The sequence below is a fragment of the Diabrotica virgifera genome, chromosome 1 (assembly GCF_917563875.1).
Source record: "Diabrotica virgifera virgifera chromosome 1, PGI_DIABVI_V3a".
In the NCBI taxonomy this organism is placed as follows: domain Eukaryota; kingdom Metazoa; phylum Arthropoda; class Insecta; order Coleoptera; family Chrysomelidae; genus Diabrotica; species Diabrotica virgifera.
The window spans coordinates 140,045,756-140,053,790 of NC_065443.1; positions in this window are offsets into that span (position 1 = coordinate 140,045,756).

Here is an 8,035-nt window from a genome sequence, read left to right on the forward strand (position 1 = left end):
CGCATTGAGCAAGCTCGATAAGCTTTCGTAAAATTCAGGAAGGTACTGAGCTGCTCAGAGTTCGACCTTACACTGAGACTAAGGCTACGGCTCCACGGGCGAGAAATTGACGCTAGCAGTAGCAGTAAAATGAACTTAAGGTTCCGCGGAACGGAATAGGAATAGCCGAACTGTACCGACTACAGGACTTGTGCGTAGTCGGTTCAGTTCGGCTATTCCCATTCCGTTCCGCGGAACCTTAAGTTCATTTTACTGCTGCTGCTAGCGTCAATTTCTCGCCCGTGGAGCCGTAGCCTAAGGTTTACTAAATGCTACGTGTGGTCGGTGCTGCTATATGGCATAGAGGGCTGGACACTCAAAACGAGGGATATAAACAGATTAGAAGCCTTCGAAATGTGGCTTTATCGCTGTATCCTAAAGATACCATGGACGGCGAAAGTCACAAATGTGGATGTCCTTAAAAGAATCAACCAAGAACGTCAGCTTTTCGAAAACATCAAGAAAAGAAAAACGGCGTATTTGGGTCACATTATGCGAAACGAAAAATACCAGTTCCTTGAACTTATAATCCAGGGTAAAATTGAAGGCAAGAGAGGAATAGGACGCAAGAAAATGTCCTGGCTCCGAAACATAAGGCAATGGACAGGGATTACCGACATACAATCACTGATACACCTTGCAAGAAACAGAGAGTTAATGGAAAATGTGATCGCCAACATCCATTAGTGGATTTGCATTTGAAGAAAAAGAAGAAGAGACAGTATGTCGGAAGGATGTAACGGAAGTATGAGGATGTAACGGAATCTAAAATAAAGTTTATCAAGTTTAATTATATTCTTAATAACAGTATGTATACAGTACAAGTTCACTGCACTGGGATCCAAAACAAAAAACTCAGGTTAGGTATGTTTCATGTCAAAATTTATGAAGTTACTTCAATGTAGACATGACAGACTTGCGCGAAGCATGAACATGCGCAGAGTGCAGAAGGCTGTATAATATGGAAAATTTTTTTATATAAAAAAACGGCAAAAAGCCTAATGGTAGCACATGAAGTAAATTGAAATTTAAATGTAACAATAAAACTTATGACCTTGAATGACTGTTCCTTTGCAAATGGGAATGAATATCATTATTATAATATGGATTATATATAAATGTATGTGGTAAATCAATCTAACGAAATACCTGACTACAATGATGCATGGAATATTACAAGGAAGAAATGTGAGATATAATATAAATGCATTATGTACTTACTGAAACAGCGGACACGTCGCGTTGCGGGAAATATAATTCTTTTATATGAATATGTTTCCAGATGTATTCAAGTTTAATTTATTAGTTTTCCCACATGTATTAGGCGTTCGATTTACTTTTAGTTACATTTCATTTGGTTTCAATTCCGTCACAAACAATGAGAATAAAATCTCAGACGTGTCCGCGGCGAGTATACTGACCACACTAAAGTTTCTCGCTTACGATTTTGCCTAGGACCAAGCAAGTCCGAGGAGCGACCTCTGTTGGTTTCTCAGTCGCCATAGGCGGGCGAAGAAAAATTATTGAAGGGCAACGGGTAACCGTTACATTCTCCCTCATCTCCAACAAAAAAAAGGAAAACTTCTAGAAGTTTCCTTTTTTTTTATTTTCCAGAACGGACTGACGCTAGGGCGAACCTGAGGATGGACACGGTAAAGGAGTAACGTTGTGGTATAAAAACATAATGATGGTAAGCTCAACAGTCATTGTATTTGCGGAGGAGACGGAACAAAAAACCGAGACGAAGTAATACAGCCAGTATAGAGGCCACGCGAGATATATTTAATCATGTTTGCAGAAAGTATAAAACATAAAAGGGATGTGTAACTGACCGACATAAGTTATTCAACAAGATAATTTACTTTAATTTAGTAAACCCAAAGATAGAGAAAAACAAATAATTACGCGTTAATCACTTATATTCTAAATATAATTATACAACCTTATAGAGTAAGTCAACTCTTAACACTACTTACTATCTACATTCTCATTATTTACATAGTAAATCATCATTAAAACTAAATTACAGGTGTTTATTAACAACCTCTAACACAATATTACCAAGAACCATACACAACAATCAAACTACAACACATCCTATCAACTTTACCCAACATTGACACTAGAGCGAACAGATTCTATTAATCACCCAAGAGTTCAATGAGGGACGAATTCATTAGGACCAGTTAAAACTACATTACTACAAACCTAAACATATATGATATGGTTCCGGATATCAACAACATCTAAAACTCAAGGTAAGCGATAATCCATAACATCTACTCGCTTTCATAACAGTAGGAAGACACAATCTAGATAAAGATACTAGCAAACCCACTATACTCATGGTATAGGGTATGCTAAAAGTATAAAAAGATAATTGCAAGCCCACATCTACTTGTGGTATGCACAAGGTAAAAGATAATAAAATCCCAACTGTAATACCTAAACTGTACTATTGACGTGGTCCAATTTTTTACTCACGACAAGCACAGAGAAGGACAGATTCTTAGGACTTTATAATAATCAAGATAAAGATAAGATATATATTCAATCAAGATATAGATAAGAGATAAAGTTATCAAGGTAAAGGTATGAGATAAACTCAAGGTAAAGATAAAGCTAAACTCACTTCAGGTAAAGGTAAAGATAAACTCACATCTCCCTTTTCATATTTAAGGCAGAAGGACATCTACTAACATACTGCTCAGTAGAGAGACAAATAAGGTAACTCAAATACTCACATCAACTAATCCAAGGAAGTGGTAGAGAGACAGGTAACCAAACATAAGGTAATATGATATGTTACAACTCAAATCATTTGAAAGATAATAACATAGGAGATGACAACCAAGTTAAACAGACTTACTTACTGCTGAATATCAGAACGATCCAATTATATATGACACATTCTAATTTCAGTCTAAGAGACACTCTAGGAAAACTGATAGGTATTGGTATATTCCTGAGCCAAGTGAAGGGCACAAGTCCAGGGTGATCAATCCTGAACCCACGCTAAAACACCGACACAGTTAAGTGAATGCCTAAGCTTTATGGCTTTGGTTCGAACCTATACAAAACCATAAATCAAAGAAAATATTTGAAATGTGTTCCTAATTATCCCCATAAATACTTATTTAACTCAGAATTCAAGATGGGGAAAATTCCCATTATCCATCTTGTACTCCTATGATAGGCAGTTTGGGCTTTCAAGACACAACTAACAGCAAAATGAACAAGTCCATAAACTAAGATATTAACCAACATTAAGATAAGATAAAATAAGATAAAAGGCACAACAACAGATGTTAACCAGGTAAACAAAATAAATAAGCAGATCTTAATTTAATCTTCATCTGAAGATGAACCATCTGAATTATCAGACAAGTTATGTGGACCTACAGTCTTATCCTCAAGTAAATCTTTGACATGAAACCTTCCTAGTTTCCTGCCAGTGGAGGTTTCCTTCAACTCATAGATCAAAGGAGAAATAACCTTAATAACGGTGCAAGGTATGTATTTTTGACACAGCTTGGCAGATTGGAAATTTACTTTATCAGATTTAACAAAATTTTTCTTTAAAACGGAATCTCCAACTCTGAAAGATAAGGCTCGCTTTCTCAGGTCATAACGGCTCTTATTTCTGTCATAAGATGCTTTCAAGCGTTTGCGAACATCCACATATATGTCAGGAAGATGCTGAATATCTTCTAAGCGGTGTAACTTATCTGATATTGCAGGAAAATTGCAGCAAAGATAAGGCTCGCTTTCTCAGGTCATAACGGCTCTTATTTCTGTCATAAGATGCTTTCAAGCGTTTGCGAACATCCACATATATGTCAGGAAGATGCTGAATATCTTCTAAGCGGTGTAACTTATCTGATATTGCAGGAAAATTGGTAGCGTTTTCTGAGATTTTACCAAAATAATCACCAGAAAGAGGAACATGACGTCCAAACATTAAGTACGATGGAGGACATTTGGTTATTTCGTGAGAAGAGGTCCTGATAGCTTGTACTACAGAGTGGATATGAGTATCCCAAGCTCTCTGATCCGGAAATGAATATGTTAACTAATGTTAACTCTTTCAGTGGGATTAATTTGAGGATGATAGTTCGCATTGTACCAGATCTTTTGTACATTATATTTAGACATGAGATCGCGAAAAGCCTTAGCTATAAACTGGGGTCCATTGTCGCATGACACGATCTGTGGAACACCATAAATTAGGAAAACTTCATTCTCTAGATACTTGATAATGGCTGAAGTAGTTGCTTTAGACATCGTATGAACCAAAGGAAATTTTGTAAAGTAATCAACAACTACTAAGGCATATTGAGCACCTTTATATGACCTAGGATAAGGACAAATAAGATCTAAAGATATAAGTTGGAATGGAAAATCAATCAGTCGATAATTACCCATTAAACCTGATTGGGGAAGATTTGTCGACTTGCACGTAGCACAAATTTTGCATCGAGCGAGATAACTACGAATAGTCTGACGCATATTCGGCCAGTAATACAGTTCAGATATACGACAGTAAGTTTTGTAGAAGCCAAAATGAGCTGCAGTAGGATGGTCATGAAAATTGGCCAAAACCTCTGCTCTATTTGCTGTTGGAACGACTATCTTCCATTCAGACATTCCCGTGAGGGCATCCATAGAACTTAAAACATGTTTATATAAAACACCATGCTCAACTTTAAAATCGGGAAATTTACCTGGAACATTCTGGACATCATACAACATTTTTCGATACCAGTCATCTGGTTGTAAAGTAGATAAATCTAACAAGTTAATATCAAAAGTTCTAGATAGTGCATCAGCGACTACTACACCTGCAGCTTTACGATGAACAATTTTATAATCATATTGTGCCAATTTTAAAATCCACCTAGCCAAACGAGGAGATGGGTTCTTCATACTCTGTAACCACACCAAACTACTATGGTCAGTTATGACCGTAAACGAACGACCTTCCAGAAAATATCTGAAATGCTCAATACCAGTAATTATAGCTAACAACTCTTTTTCGGTTGTAGTATAATTTTTCTGGGCTTTGTTTAATTTCCTGCTTGTATAGGCTATAGGGTGTTCCTCTCCATCGACAATTTGATAGAGTACACCACCAGATGCTGTGTTTGAACAATCAGTCATCAAATAGAAAGGCTTAGTGAAATCTGGGGCTACCATAACTGGGGAGTTGGTGAGAGCCTCCTTGATTTTAATGAAAGCTTCATTAGCTTCAGGACTCCACACAATGTTTTGTCCCTTTTTCCTATTTTGAAGCAAATCAGTGATAGGGGACAACAAGGTAGAATAAGACTTAACAAACTTTTTATAATAGCCCACCATTCCTAACAATCGACGGACCTGGGTGGTATTTTTAGGCACAGGAAAATCACGAATAGCTGACACCTTGTCAGGGTCAGTATGTAAACCATGAGAATCTACAACATATCCTAAAAACTTAATAGAATCACGACAAAGGCTGCTTTTATCTAAGTTAATAGTCAAATTTGCATCTTTGAGACGCTGAAACAACTGTTGCAATACAGAGATATGAGTGTCGAAATCAGGAGTAATGACTAGAATATCATCAAGATAATATTGACAATAGGGATCTAAAGCAGGACCTATTACCCACGTTGGGCGCCAATTGAAACCTCTATACTCTGGGTATAGAGATTTTTGAAGAGAAGAACAGACAAAAGATGGGGAAAAATAGATGAGCAGAGATTTAAGACGACAAGAAGAGGGGCTTAGCTCAGGAAAAAAAGTTAAAAGGGCAGAGAGACACTAAATCTCAAGTGAGTATTCGGGCTAGCTTCAATACACCGAATATTGGCGTTGGAGATAGGAGAAGAAAATTTGGTAATGAAATGATAGCAACTAGGAAGAAAATGAGACCTGCAAACACAAAATGGAAGAAAAATAGATAAGAAAGCTAGAGATAAAATAATATCGAGATACAACAAAGAAAGAAGAAGAACAAAGGGCGCCAACTCGAACGAACAACTCGGCTCTCAGAACCAAGAAGTTGGACAGGTTCGAGATTTTGAAGTAACGAACAACAGGAACTCTATGACACTGGTTACAACCACCTGAAATACAAAATACTAAATACTGATCTTGTCTTGCTATGTCATATACTGGTAATACAGACTGAAATAAAACACTAACCTTAATACATACAAATATATTAATAATAAATGTTAAATATTAACAATTTACATATAACGCAACGTAATAACAGTGATAGTGGATGGGGAAAAATCAAATAGGACCGCAAAGGCCACTTAACAAGCAATTATCCACTATCACTGGCCAATCAAAGGTATTAAAATCAAAATCCAAATCAAAAGTCCGTCAGAATAGCACTAAGTCCTTACAACTAAAAAGTTAGTAATTATTTCCTAAATTGAACTAGCCTAGAGTGAGATAGGTAAACTACAATAACAGCTACGGTTGCAAAAAAATGTATGTCACCTAGCAAAATTACTTATATAAATGAGTGGGTCAGTGACTCTATATACAATGTAAAAACCTACAAGACATATTCCCTATTTTAAAACCTCGACAAAATTTTACCCCCGATTCCATATTAAATTTTAAGATACAGTGATTTATAATTATTATTGACTGATAGCAAGCAAATCTTACAGCTTTATATCACTCCTGACAAATTTATAAATTCAAGTAGTTAAAAGTTGAAATATAATTTAATTTTTACATTGTTTGCAAGATAAAGTTTAAATGTGACAGTGTGTTAAAAAACCAACGATTCTGTGAGTACAAAATTGCATTATTTATATATAACCATAAAATCAGAAGTCAAAAGGCAATATTTTATCGATTTCAATCCAAATTATCGATTATCGACAACAACTTTTTGCTGATTCAAGTAATTAGGCTGCCGTCTAATTTTGTTAAGAGGCCAGGTCCGGCTTCAGATCCGCTGTTCCAATGCATGTAAATTTTCAACGGGACGATGGCTGAACCGGAATTAGCTACTACTTCACGAAATACACCGACTACGTCACATATCTCTTACTCTCATGCATTAAACAGTTTTAAACATCCCTCAAAAGACCAAGGTATCATACTTTCAACCATACAAGGAATACAAGTTTTCGAATATGTAAAAGCTGTTGGATCAATAGTACAGCCCAAAAACGTTATTTGGGCATCCAGAATCGCAAACAACCGCATCTGCATCTACCTCTCGTCTAAATATATAGTTGACCAATTTCTTAGCTCCCACAAACATGTAATTATTGACGGCAACCAAATTGAAGTAAGAAGATTAATAACTCCTGCCCAGAGATTAATCATATCAAGTGTATGTCCTACTATACCTAATAGCATAATTGAAGACCATCTAAAAACTATGGGAATAAAATCCGTCTCCAACATGACGTTTCTACGAGTAGGCATGCAAGACCCGGAATATAGCCACGTGCTTAGCTTTAGAAGGCAAATCTTCATAAGTCCTTTAGAAAATGAATCGATTCCTGACTCATTCCTAATTTCATTCGACAATACATCATATAGATTATACATTTCCATAGACGGTTTAAACTGCTCCAGATGCAAGACGGTCGGACATCAAGATTCTGACTGTCCTTCTTTATCATCATTAAGTAGTCCAATTAATCAAACGGAAACTGACCATCAAGTGAACGTACTCAACTCTGCCAATAAAGAATATAGCCAGCCAGAAGAACAACCACGGAAAGAACACGAAGAAGGTACCCAGACATTAAAGGAACCGAAACTTAACATCACAAAAAATCACGAATTAACATCAGCAACAAACGACCAAACCACTTCCATACAAACAAACAAAGAACTACAGATTTCGTCACAACCACAAATATCCCAAGATTCAGTAATTGAAAGCGATAGAAAAATCTCTGAAGCTATTCATGTTACTAAAAGACAAATTTCCACTTCTCCCGAAATCCTTGAAAATGACCTACCTCCTCCCACT